The sequence below is a fragment of the Myotis daubentonii genome, chromosome 12, assembly GCF_963259705.1.
Source record: "Myotis daubentonii chromosome 12, mMyoDau2.1, whole genome shotgun sequence".
NCBI classification, from domain to species: Eukaryota; Metazoa; Chordata; class Mammalia; order Chiroptera; family Vespertilionidae; genus Myotis; species Myotis daubentonii.
In genome coordinates, this window is record NC_081851.1 from 23,361,044 (window position 1) to 23,372,910 (window position 11,867).

At 49.0% G+C, this 11,867-nt stretch overlaps 1 non-coding gene across 1 annotated transcript; it reads right to left on the reverse strand.

The window, feature by feature from the left end:
- Positions 1 to 1,592: 1,592 nt before the first annotated feature.
- Positions 1,593 to 1,697, reverse strand: LOC132214005 (U6 spliceosomal RNA). Its single transcript, XR_009448112.1, has one exon. It is a non-coding gene; the product is annotated as a U6 spliceosomal RNA (small nuclear RNA).
- Positions 1,698 to 11,867: the final 10,170 nt, after the last annotated feature.

Genomic DNA, 11,867 nt, shown 5'->3' on the forward strand with positions numbered 1-11,867 from the left:
TTGAGTGTTTCGGATGAGTTTGAGGAGAACAGGTGCTAGTTCTTCTCTGACTGTTTGATGAAATGCACTGTGAAGCCATCCAGTCCAGCACCTGCGTTTGTTGAGAAGTTATTTTTTCTTTTAATTCTCACCTAGTATATATTGTCCAATGAATTTTTTTTTAGAGATGTGGGAGGGAGGGAGGGAGGTAAGAAGGGAGAAAGAGAGGAGAGAGAGAGAGAGAGAGAGAGAGAGAGAGAGAGAGACATCAGTGTGAGACACACACATCGAATGGTTGTCTCACACACATGTACACCTCAACAGGTGGCAGGGGTGAACCTGCAACCCAGGTACATGCCTTTGACTGGGAATCGAACGCATGATCCTTTGTTCCGTGGACCACATCTCTAACCACTGACACACAATGGCCTTAGCTTCATTGATCTCATGTTTGTTTTTTACTGCTTTGTTTATTTCTGCTCTGATCTTTATTATTTTCTTTATTCTTCTCACTTTATGGTGTCTTTGTTTTTCTTTTGCACTAGTTCCTCTAAGTGTCAAGTTAGATGATGTATTTCAGATTTTTCTTGTTTCTTGAGGTAGGCCTGTAATGTTAGGAATTTTCCTCTTAGGACTGCTTATCCTGTGCTCCATAGCGTTGGGATTGTTGTGTTCCCATTTCCATGTGTTTCAAGGTATTATTTCATTATTTCCTTGATCTCATTGTTATCTATTCATTGTTTAGTAACATGTTAATTAGCCTCCAAGACTTTCTGTGTTTTATAGTTTTTTCTTTTTCTTTTTTCTTTTTAATCCTATAATTACTAATTTTTATTGTGGTCAAATAAATATAAGATTTAGAGTTTTAACCACATTTAAGTATACATCAAGTATATTGACATGCAATTCTCACCACCATGTATCCCCAAATTTTTATTTATTTATTCATTTTTGCTTTTCATTGCTTTTATCTCTGTTAATAAATTTATTGGGGCAGGGTGGTTTTAGGTGTGTACAATTCAGTAATAGATCACTTGTAGGTCAGTTTTTTCTAATTGAGTTCTAGTTTTATACAGTTATGATCAGAAAAGATTCTTGATATGATTTCAATCTTCTTAAATTTACTGAGACTGTTTTTGTGCCCTAACATGTGGTCTATCTAGATAATGTTGCACATCCACTTAAAAAGAATGTATATTCTACTGCTTCAGGGTGAAAATGCTCTGAAGATACCAATTAAATCCATTTGATCCATTGTGTTATTTCAGTCCACTCTTTTTTTTTTTTAAAGACTAGGTGTGAGGCCGCCCTGTGCAAGGGTGAGGCAGCGCACAAGTCTTCCCCCCCACCTTCTCCCTCCCCCCCCAGCCCCCGCCCATCTCCCTCCCCCCCCAGCCCCTGCCCGTCTCCCTCCGCCCCCACCCACAGGGACCCCAGCCCAGGAAGAGGTCAGGGCCCAAGTCACCCCCCCGCCTTCTCCCTCCCCCCCCAGCCCCCGCCCGTCTCCCTCCCCCCCCAGCCCCTGCCCATCTCCCTCCACCCCCACCCGCAGGGGCCCCAGCCCAGGGGAGCCAGGGGAGCCTAGGGGAGCCAGGGGAGCATGTCACACGCTAGGGGGAAGGGAACGCTTCACTGATTTGAGTGTCACCCTTGCGCAGGGGCCACCCTAATCTCCTCTGCATCATTCCAGCTTTACTATATGTGCTGCTGCTGCTGCAGAGTCCAGCACCAGGCCACTCTTTGCTTCTTGATTTTCTGTGCGGAAGATCCAGCCATTGATGCCAGTGGGATTGTTCAAATCCCCTACTACGTCGGTATTATTGTTGAACTCTCCATTTATGTACATCAGGATTTGATTTACACATTTACTTGCTCTTATGTTGAAGAAATACATGTTTGCAAGGGTTATATCCTCTTGTTGGATTGCTCTCTTTATCATTCTGTGGTGTCCATTCTTATCACTCAATATAGCCTTTGTTTTAAAGTCTATTTTGTCAGCTCTAGGTTTACCTCCCCGGCTTATTTTTCATTTGTATTTGCATGAAATACCTTTTGCCACCCCCTTGCTTTTTGTCTGTATATCTTTCATTCTGAGATAGGTCTCTTGTTGACTGCATATATATGGTTCTTGATTTCTTATCGATTCAGCTACCATGTCTTTTAATTGCAGCAGTCAAGCCACTTACATTTAAAGTGATTATTTGTAGATATGTTTTATTCTTTTAACTCTGTTTCCCTTTTATTCCTTCTTGATAGTTCTTATACTAATGGTTTGGTGGTAACACACTTCTTTTGCTGTTTCTTGTCTGGGAAGCTCTTTATTTCTCCATCAATTTTAAATGACAGCCTTGCTGGGTAAATTAGTCTTGGTTGAAGGTCCTAGCTTGTCATTATTTTGAATATTTTGTGCCAATTCCTACTGGCCTGGTATGTTTTTGTAGAGAAATAAGCTGACAGTCTTATGGGAGCTTCCTTGTAGGTAACTGACCGTCTTTCTTTTGTTGCTTTTAAGATGTCCTGTCTTTAATCTTTGTCATTGTCATGATGATGTGTCCTGGTGTCAAGCCTTTTTGGGTTCATCTTGTTTGGGACTCTGTGCTTCCTGGACGTGTGTCTCTTCCTTCACCGGGTTAGGGAAGTGTTCGGTCATTATTTCTTTTAATATGGTGTAGTCCCTTAACCTTTCTTTTGTCCTTGTACTCCTATAATGTGGTTGTTGTTAATGTTTCATGTTGTCCCAAAAGTCCCCTAAACATTCCTCATTTTTAAAAGTTCTTTTTTCTTTTTGCTGCTTTTGTCTTCTGTGACCTTGTCTTCCAAATCACTAATTTGATTCTCTCCTTAATCAAATTATTTATTTTCTCTAGTGTATTCTTCATTTCAAAGATTTTACTCTTTATTTCTGACTGGATCTTTTATATGGCTTAAATGTTCTTTTTCATGCCTACTATCAGTTTTCAAGTTCCCAATGATTTCATCCATTCTGCACCTAACTTCAATTAACTATCTGAAATATTGCTTGCCTCACTTTGTTTAGCATTTTTTCTGGATGTGTCCCCTGTTCTTAAATTTGGGGCATGTTTCTTTGCATTTTGGCTGCCTCTGTGTGTTTCTTTCTTTGTATTAAAATCCAGGTCTTGGTAGTGTGGCTTCGTGTAGTAGGAGTCCTGTGGAACCCAGTGGCAATTTCTTCTTGATCATCTGAGTTGAGTGCTCCAGGGATGTCCCGTGTGTGTTATGTGAACCTTCCTGTGGCAGTTGATTCTTGATGGCTGTTGGCCCATTCATGTAGTGATTCGATGCTCAGGCTAGTTGGCTGTAACCACAGTGTACCATGCCTACAGTGTAGTGTAAGAGCTGCTGACAGGTGTTGACCACGTGGAGCGCAATTCATCTCAGCGGGGTCTGGTGCCTGCCTAGATCTCTCTTTGGATCTGCCGCTTCTGAGGCTAATTGTATCCTTCTCTGATGTGCTCTGAAGCTGGCTATCGGCTTGTTGTTCCTGGGGCTTCCTGGGAGGGACTCTGGTGCTGAACAATGTCAGATGCTTGATGTGACTCTCCCAGGGCAATCTCTTTGCATCTACAAAGCAATTCACAATTTGTGACAGCCTCTGCTGAGGCCCAGTGAGCACAGGAAGGTCCAAGCAGGGCACCAAAGCTGGCTTTGACTAGCATTGAGCCTGGGGGCAGGTCAGCAAAAGCCCCAGAGCACACCATGTTCTGCCTCCCTGTCTGCCTCCATCTGCCGGGCCGATGGACAGGTATGAGAGGGAATGCTGCCAAGGGGCAGGGCTGGGGGCAAGGGCTCCACTATGGGGAACGGGGAACTCTCCATGGAGGGGTCTGTTTCTCCTGTTACCTATCTCTACTCCCATGTCCCCCCTTCCCTGGCCCCTCCATGGATGGTGCCCTAACCCCCCTATCTTGCTCAGACTATGTGGGGTCCTTTGTCCTCCCTGCCCTGCTACCTCCCTGGATGATGCCCTCTCCCCCCTGCCCTGCCATCTATTTCAGGACCTGTGCTAAAATCCTTGCTGTCTCAAAGTAGGCTTCCCTATCCCCCCAGCCTCTCCTCTCCATGGAGGGTTCCCTGTTCCCTCTCATGCATGCCCTGTCCCTCCATGAAGGATTCTGTCTCCTCCATGCCCTTCTCCCTCAAACTTGGGCTCCCTTTCTCCACTGCTTGCTCCCTCAAAGTGAGGTTCTCTGTCCCCCTGCCGTGACCCCTCCACGAAGGTAATCTTCCTCCCTGACCCTCCCCCTCAAAGTGGGGTCCTCTACACCCCTGCCATGCCCCATCCATGGAGGGTACCTTCTCCTCCCTGTCTCTCCCCCTAAAGTTGGGATCCCTGTCCCCCTGCCCAGCTCCCTCAATGGATAGTTCTGTCTCCTCTGTGCCCTGCTCTCTCAAAGTGAGGTTCCCTTTCCTCCTGCCCTACCCTCTGCATGGGGATTACCTGCCAACTGCCCTGACCCCTCCCCATAGAGGGTTCATGGTCTCCCCTCTCCTCCCTGCCCTGCCCCCTATAATTGGGGTTCCCTTCCTTCCTATCCTCCCCACTGCATGGAGGGTTTCCTGTACCCCCTATTCCATCCCTGCAAGTGCAGTTCCTGTCCCCCAGCTCTAACTCCTTTCTGAAGGTTTCCCTGTCCCCCTGCCCTGCCCCCTCCATGAAGGTTTCCCTGTCTCCTTCCCTCTACCCTCTATGAAGAGTCCCCTCTCCTCCCTGCCCTGTCCCCTCCATGGAGTGTGCCCTCTCCCCCCTGCCCTGTCCCATCCATGGAGGGTTTCCTGTTCCTCTGCTCTGCCGCTTCCAAGGAGGGTCCCCTCTACTCCCTGTCTGACCCATCCCTGTTGGGTTCCCTGGCCAGCCCCCCCGCCTCGAGCCCTGCCCCCTCCATGGAGGGTTCCCTGCCCCACCTGTTCTGTAGCCTCCATGGAGGTTTCCCTGTCACCACTGCCCTGCCCCCTCGCTGGAGGGTCCCCTCTCCTCCGTGCCCAGTCCACTCCAAGGAGAATGCCCTCTCCTCCCTGCCCTGTCCCATCCACGGAGGGTTCCCTTTTCCTCTGCTCTTCCCTCTCCATGGAGGGTGCCTTCTCCTCCCTGCCTTGTCCTCTCCAAGGAGAGTCCCCTCTCCTCTCTGCCCAGTCCACTCCATGAAGGTCCCCACTTTCCCTGCCCTCCCTCCTCCATGGAGAGTCCCCTCTCCTCTCTGACAAGCCAATCCTTGGAGGGTCCCATGTTGCCAGTCCCCACTGCCCTGCCCCATCAATGGAGAGTTCCCTGTTCCCCAAACCCCCTGCCCTTCCCCCTCCATATAGAGCACCCATGCCCACTATCCTTCCCTTCCTTGGAGGGTCCTTTCTCCTCCCTGCCCTGTTACCTCCATGGAGGGTCCCATCTCCTCTTTAGCTATAACCTCCATGGAGGGTCTCTTCACTCTCTGTCCTCTTCCCTCCATGGTGGGTCCTGTGCTCCACTGCCCTGTCTCCTGCATGAAGGGTCCCCACTTCCCCTGCCCTCCCTTCTTCATGCAGTGTCCCCTCTCCTCCCTGCCCAGCCCATCCTTAGAGGGTTCCCTGTATCCCTTCCCCATAGCCCTGCCCCCTCCATGGAGGGTCCCCTATTCTCCCTTCCCTGTCCCCTACGCTCCCCGCTCCATGGAGGGTACCTTCTCCTCCTTGACCCATCTCCTCCATGGAGGTTCCCATCTCCTCCCTGCCCTTCCTCTCCCTGGAAGGATCCTTCTCCTCCCTGATCTGTCCCCTTTATTGAGGGTCCCTTCTCCTCCATGGCATGTCCCCTCCATGGAATGTCCCCTCTCCTCCCTGCCCTGTCCCCTCCATGGAGGGGTCCCCTCTCCTCCCTGTCTGGCCCATCACTGTAGGTTTCCCTTTCCCCGTCTCTGCCCTCTCCTCCCTGCCCTGTACCCTCCATAGAGGGATCCTTCTCCTCCCTGACCCATGCCCTCCGTGGAGGGTCCCTACTCCTCCCTACCTGTCCCCTCCATGGAGGGTTCCCATAACCCTACTGTCCCCCTGCATGGAGAGTACCTTCTCCTCCGTGACCCGTCCCCTCCATGGAGGTTCCCATCTCCTCCCTGTCTTGTCCCCTCCATGGAGGGTCCTCTCTCCTCCCTGTCTGTCCCCTCCATGGAGAGTTCCCATCACCCTAACAGTCCCCCCTGCATGGAGGGTCCCAACTCCTCCCTGCCCTTCTCCATCATGGAGGGTCCCCTCTCCTCCCTGCCCTTCCCCTCCATGGAGGTATCCTTCACCTCCCTGACCCATCACCTCTATTGAGGGTCCCCGCTCCTCCTTGCCTGTTCCCTCCATGGAGGGACCCCTCTATTGCCTACGTGTCCCGGAAAGGAGGGTTCCCTCCTCTCCTGGCCCATCACCTCCATGGAGTTTCCCCTGACACCCATGCCTGTCCCCTCCATGGAAGGTTCCCTGTCCCCCCTGCCCTGCACCCTCCATGGAAGGTCCCTTCTTCTCCCTACCCTTGCCCCCTCCATGGAGGGTCCCATCTCCTCCCTGCCCTCACCCCTCCATGGAGGGTCCACTCTCCTCTCTACCTGTCCCTTCCATGGAAGGTTCCCCACTGCCCTGAACCCTCCATGAAGGCTCCCATTTCATCCCTGCCCTTTTCCCTCCATGGAGGATCCCCACTCCTCCCTGCCTGACACCTCCATGGAGGGTCCCCTCTCCTCCCTGCCTGTCCCGTCCATGGAGGGTCCCCCTTCTCCCTGCCTGTCCCCTCAATGGAGGGTTCCCTTTCCCCATGGCCCTGTCCCCTCCATGGAGGGTCCCCTCTCCTCCCTGCCTGTCCCTCCATGGAGGATTCCCTGTCCCCACTGCCCTGCATCCTCCATGGAAGGTCCCTTCTTCTCCCTACCCTCTCCCCTCCATGGAGGGTCCCCTCTCCTCCCTTCCTTTCCCCTCAATGGAGGGTTCTCTCTCCCCCCTTCCTGTCCCCTCCATGGAGGGTCCCCTCTCCTCCCTGCCCTCTCCCCTCCATTGAGGGTCTCCTCTCCTCCCTACCTGTCTCCTACATGGAGGGTCCCCTTTCCTCCATGCCCTCTCCCCTCCATGGAGGGTCCCTTCTCCTCCCTTCCTTTCCCCTCCATGGAGGGTCCTCTCTCCTCCCTGCCCTGCCATCTCCATGGAGGTTTCACTGCCTCTCCTACCCTGCCCCCTCCATGGAAGGACCCCTTTCCCCTGCCATGCCCCATCCATGCAGGGTCTTCTGTTTCCCTGCCTGTTCCCATCACTCACAGGCTCTGCGAGGCATGTGCTCTGGTCCCAAGTATTCATCTGTCCTGCCTCCAGGCCGTGTCCACTGTCTGCACATGAAGCACATCTCACCGTCTTCATCTGCCCAGATCCTCCCGGGCTCTCAGGATACATGTCAAATATCATTTCAAATGTCAAATCACCGAGTGATCTTTAAAAAATATAAATCAGATCCCCCTATTCTCGTGCCTAAAAGCCTTCCTGCTGTGACAGCAATTTCAACCCACACTAGGGCCCTCTGTGTCCTCCCCCCCCCGACCCCCCGCTCTCTGCTGTTCCCATCCAGCCTGGCTGTCCTTGCCCTGGGGCACTGCCTCTCCTTTTGGGGTGGCTTCCCCAGGTCTCCATGGCGCCAGCTCTGTCTCAACAGCCATGTCTCAGTTTAAACATTTTGGGGAGCCCTTTCCTGAGCCTGCTAGGGAGTCACTCTGCTCTGAAGCCCCCATGTACCCAGCCCTATGGTATATCACCTGGCAGTAGGTCACAATACTAACAGAGGTCAGAATGGTAAGACAGGTCATAGAGGTAACCTAGCCACCATGCCAGGCCAGCCATGTGGGCCAACCTCTCAAGTTTTCTGGTGGTGTTGTTGTTAAAAATCTGTGAATAAACATTTATTGACCCCAACATACCAAAGGCCCTCTACAGAAACCACAGGAGGTGTGGCTCTCCTGGGTCCTGGCCCTCAGTAACTAGGTGTTCTTCAAAGTGAAAACTGGGTGGGAGGGTGGGTCAGAGAAGCCAGGGAGGGACTCCACTTGAGTTGCTGTCTTTGCGGCTGGAGGAAGGGATCAAAGGCCAAGATTTTGGGGAGCCCCAGGAAGCTGGGAGTGGCTTTGGCAGGGACACAGAAGGGAACTGTGCCATAAGGAATGGATTCTGCACCTCCCCATGTGCAGGACCCTGAGGCCTCCTGGGAGGAGGGCAACCCAATGAACCACCTCAGGTTTCTGACCCACAGCACCTGGGATCCCACACTTTGTCCTGTGAACCACTGCGTTTAAGGTCATAGGTCAGGGCACCAATAGAAATCTTTTGTGTCCCTGTGGCTCCCTAGTCATATAAGCTAAGTCTATTTTCTTCATGGCTCTTCCTATCTTCTGAAATAAAGTGTGGCCTTGGTTCTTGTTCACCTGTCTGTCTCTCAGGCCCTCTCAGCACCTGAAAGGTGACCTGTGAAGGCCAAGCCCCCAAGACCCAGGTAGACAGCGCACACTTGCTGAATGATTTCCTGAGCAAAGAGCTCTTTTCGGATTTCATATATTTTTTATTTGTAATAAACCTGATTCATTAACATGTACATACATATGATATCTTCATCCTCTTTAGGACATCCCACATAGATTCATGAATTTTTTAAATATCTTAATTTTTTGGTCAAAACCCACGTCTCAATTTCTTGTTCAGAAATGCAGTAGCTGCTTTATGTCCTGCCTCGGGGAGGAGAGGGTTCTGACTGCAGACCAGGTTCACGCCAGGATGTTGCTCCTGTTCCTGGTCCTTCACAGGCCAGTCCTTTGGCCTCTGGTGGCCAGTTGACCCATGATGCGCCCTTACACCTCATCTCCTGTTCACCAGCCTGGTGTTGCTTCCTGCGTTGGTCACAAGGTGCAATATACAGATCCTGTAACATAGAACCCACACCTGAAACCTATATGTTTTTGTTGACCAATGTCACCCCAATGTATTTAATAAATAAAAACATTTTTTTTAAAAAACACACATTAGTTATTTTGCAGATTGAAACTGGTTCAGGGAGATGAAGTGACTGGTCTGAGGTTCCCCAATATTCCCACTGCCCATGATTCTGAATGCCCAGCACTTTCTTGTCTTTCTCCCATTAGACTTCAAAGGCCCTGCCTTTTAAAAATCCAAAGGAGCTGAAAAAACAGTAGGAAGCTTCAAACCTCCTTTGGAAAGCGAACTTTAAGTCAGCAGAGTGGAACATCTTCTCTATGAGTGTTTCTTTGCTTCTCTGTTCATTCATTTGCCAAATGTATGTTTTACAGACATTTCTAGAACTGACCTTTTCAGTACTGGCTCTCCCTCTCAGAAGGTGCCTAGGCCTGTGCTAGGACCAAAGAGTCCCCAGTGCTGAGTGGGAATTCAGCAATGACTTTTGAAGGTTTCTTTTTAAGAAATATATACAAATTCTGAATTACTTTTATCACTATATACTAGGAAGGGTTCTCCCCTCACAAGAGCCTTTATGCTATTTTCACAAGACCCCTGCTCAGTATCTAGTGAAAGAAGGTCAGCTTACTTTACAGAAACACAACAGCTGAAACCACATCATGATTTTTATAATAAGAAATTTCCTTTGCACATTGTAGCGAGGAAGAAAAACCTTTAAGAGGAAATGTCAGATAGAGTTACAGTTTTGTATGAATAAAGATAAGTACGGACCAAAGTTGCAAATATATTCAGTATGTTCAATGTGCAGAAAAAATATAGCTTATTTATTTATTTCTAAATGGATTTTCTCTTGAGTCCCCCACCAGGGGATAGAGAGGACAAGAGCAAAAGAAAATATTTAGCTCCATTTAATATCTGAGTTCAGCCTCATGAACTGAATCCTGTCTTTAAATGAACACAGTGCCTTTCCCATTGGTGTTATATGGGATGGGAGGTGGAGCTATTTTGTTTTTCTGGCAACAGGGGCAGAGTCTTTGTATCTCCTATTGTCACTCAGGGAGTAGCTAGTCTGTGTCCATGTGTGGGGTCCTACTCCAAGTTTCCCTCTGGAGTTCTCACCCAGAGAGTGAGGACATGCAGCATCCCTGCTGGGGGCTCCCAGTCTGCCCCGATAATCCCAGGGGAGCAGTCCTCAGCCCTCCAATTCTAACCCCAGTGTCTGTGTGTCCCCCTCTCCCCTCTGAGAGTCCTGGCTGCAGAGGAGGGGACAGGAGGCATCTGCAGTCCCCTGCCCTCAATCTCTTCATTTGTCCCCACAGTTACCAGAGCTCAGAAGGCTTTGCGTCTCCTTCCTATCCATACAGACCTTCCCTGATGGAAAATTTGAGAACACTGGAAAACAGGGCACATGAAGACTTTTCAAGAGTATGTAAGTGTTTACAAAGTATTTGAGAAAATTAATTTCTAAATTCTGTTCCTTCTAGGTACTCTTTTCAAATGTGATCTGCCTGAGGAGTCATCTGTGATTATTTTTTTTCCCATCTCACCTTTCCCAGTCTCTCCTCTCATTTTAGTAAAGAAAACTATGCCTTCCCCACCTCCTCAAAGAAATCTTACCATTGCCCCTGGGTGTGACACTCTCTAGCCCTCTGAACTATGAATGCATGCCAACTAATGGCACTGCATGAAGCAAACTCTTTCTGAGAAGGAATTCTTAGGGTAATCTGAAGGCAGCAGGAAAAACAAAAGCAGAGACCTCAGAGGTATTTGGAGCCTTTGTCACCTCCAGCTACACAAATGTTAAACACAGCCTGACACCTGGCCAGACAGTGTAAAATCTCACAGTGCTCAAAATAGTTGATAAAAGGGAAAAATGGATAAGTTTTTGTTAAAACATCTGAATAAGAACGAAAAAAAAACCTAGTTGTCTTCCATAATTCAGGCACCTTACATGTATTGTTCTAATCCCACAATGGTCCCCATGTGCCTCCCAGAGAACTGAAGTCAGAGAACTGAAGACAGGAGGCCAGAATTGGTGGGGCTCCAAATCCAGCCAAGTTGGCTCCCCCAGAGCAAGCTGCCTCCTGTGTCCAGGGTTTCCTTGTCCTCCCTGATGGAAAGTCTGACCTTCCGTTCCTAAGACACATGCTGGTGTCTTCATGAATTTCAATCAATTTCCAAAAGGACCAGTGGGAAAAGAATTTTTACGGTTAAGGACAGCAATAGGGACACAGAAGAGACTCTCATTCAGAACAATTGGAGCATAGAAAATGTTTACAGATCTGCTTCCGAATAAATGAATGAATGTCACACTGGGCTCAACGTTTAGACAGGTGCAGCTGCAGAGAGAATCCAGAGACCACTCAGCTGCTCTGTAGACATGGGAGCATCCTCAGAATGACACTTGCCTTGACACCTGCCTTGCTGACAAGAATTATGCAGATGGCTTCAGCGGATATACAAAACTTTATATAAATCAAAAAAAAGCTTTAGCCAGTACCAGTTTGGCTCAGTGGATAGAGTGTCAGCCTGCAAACTCAAGGTCCCAGGTTTGATTCCTGTCAAGGGCATGTACCATGGTTGTGGGCACATCGCCAGTGGGGGGCGTGCAGGAGGTAGCTGATCAATGTTTCTCTCTCATGGATGTTTCTAACTCTCTATCCCACTCCTTTCCTCTCTGTAGAAAATCAATAAAACTTATTTAAAAAAATTCTTTAGAAAAAAATATTTAGTTGGTTTTTTTTTTAAGTGAATTACTGAATCTTCTGAAACTTATTTTGGCTTTTGCAAAAGTTCAAAAAATTCCACATTCTTTATATAGTTTCTTCCTTCGTTGATTTTTTTCCCCGTCCAATACTGGAAAAAGATAAAAAATAAAGGCATGTTGAAAGAAGAACATAAAGCCGAAACCGGTTTGGCTCAGTGGATAGAGCGTCGGCTTTCGGACTGAAAGG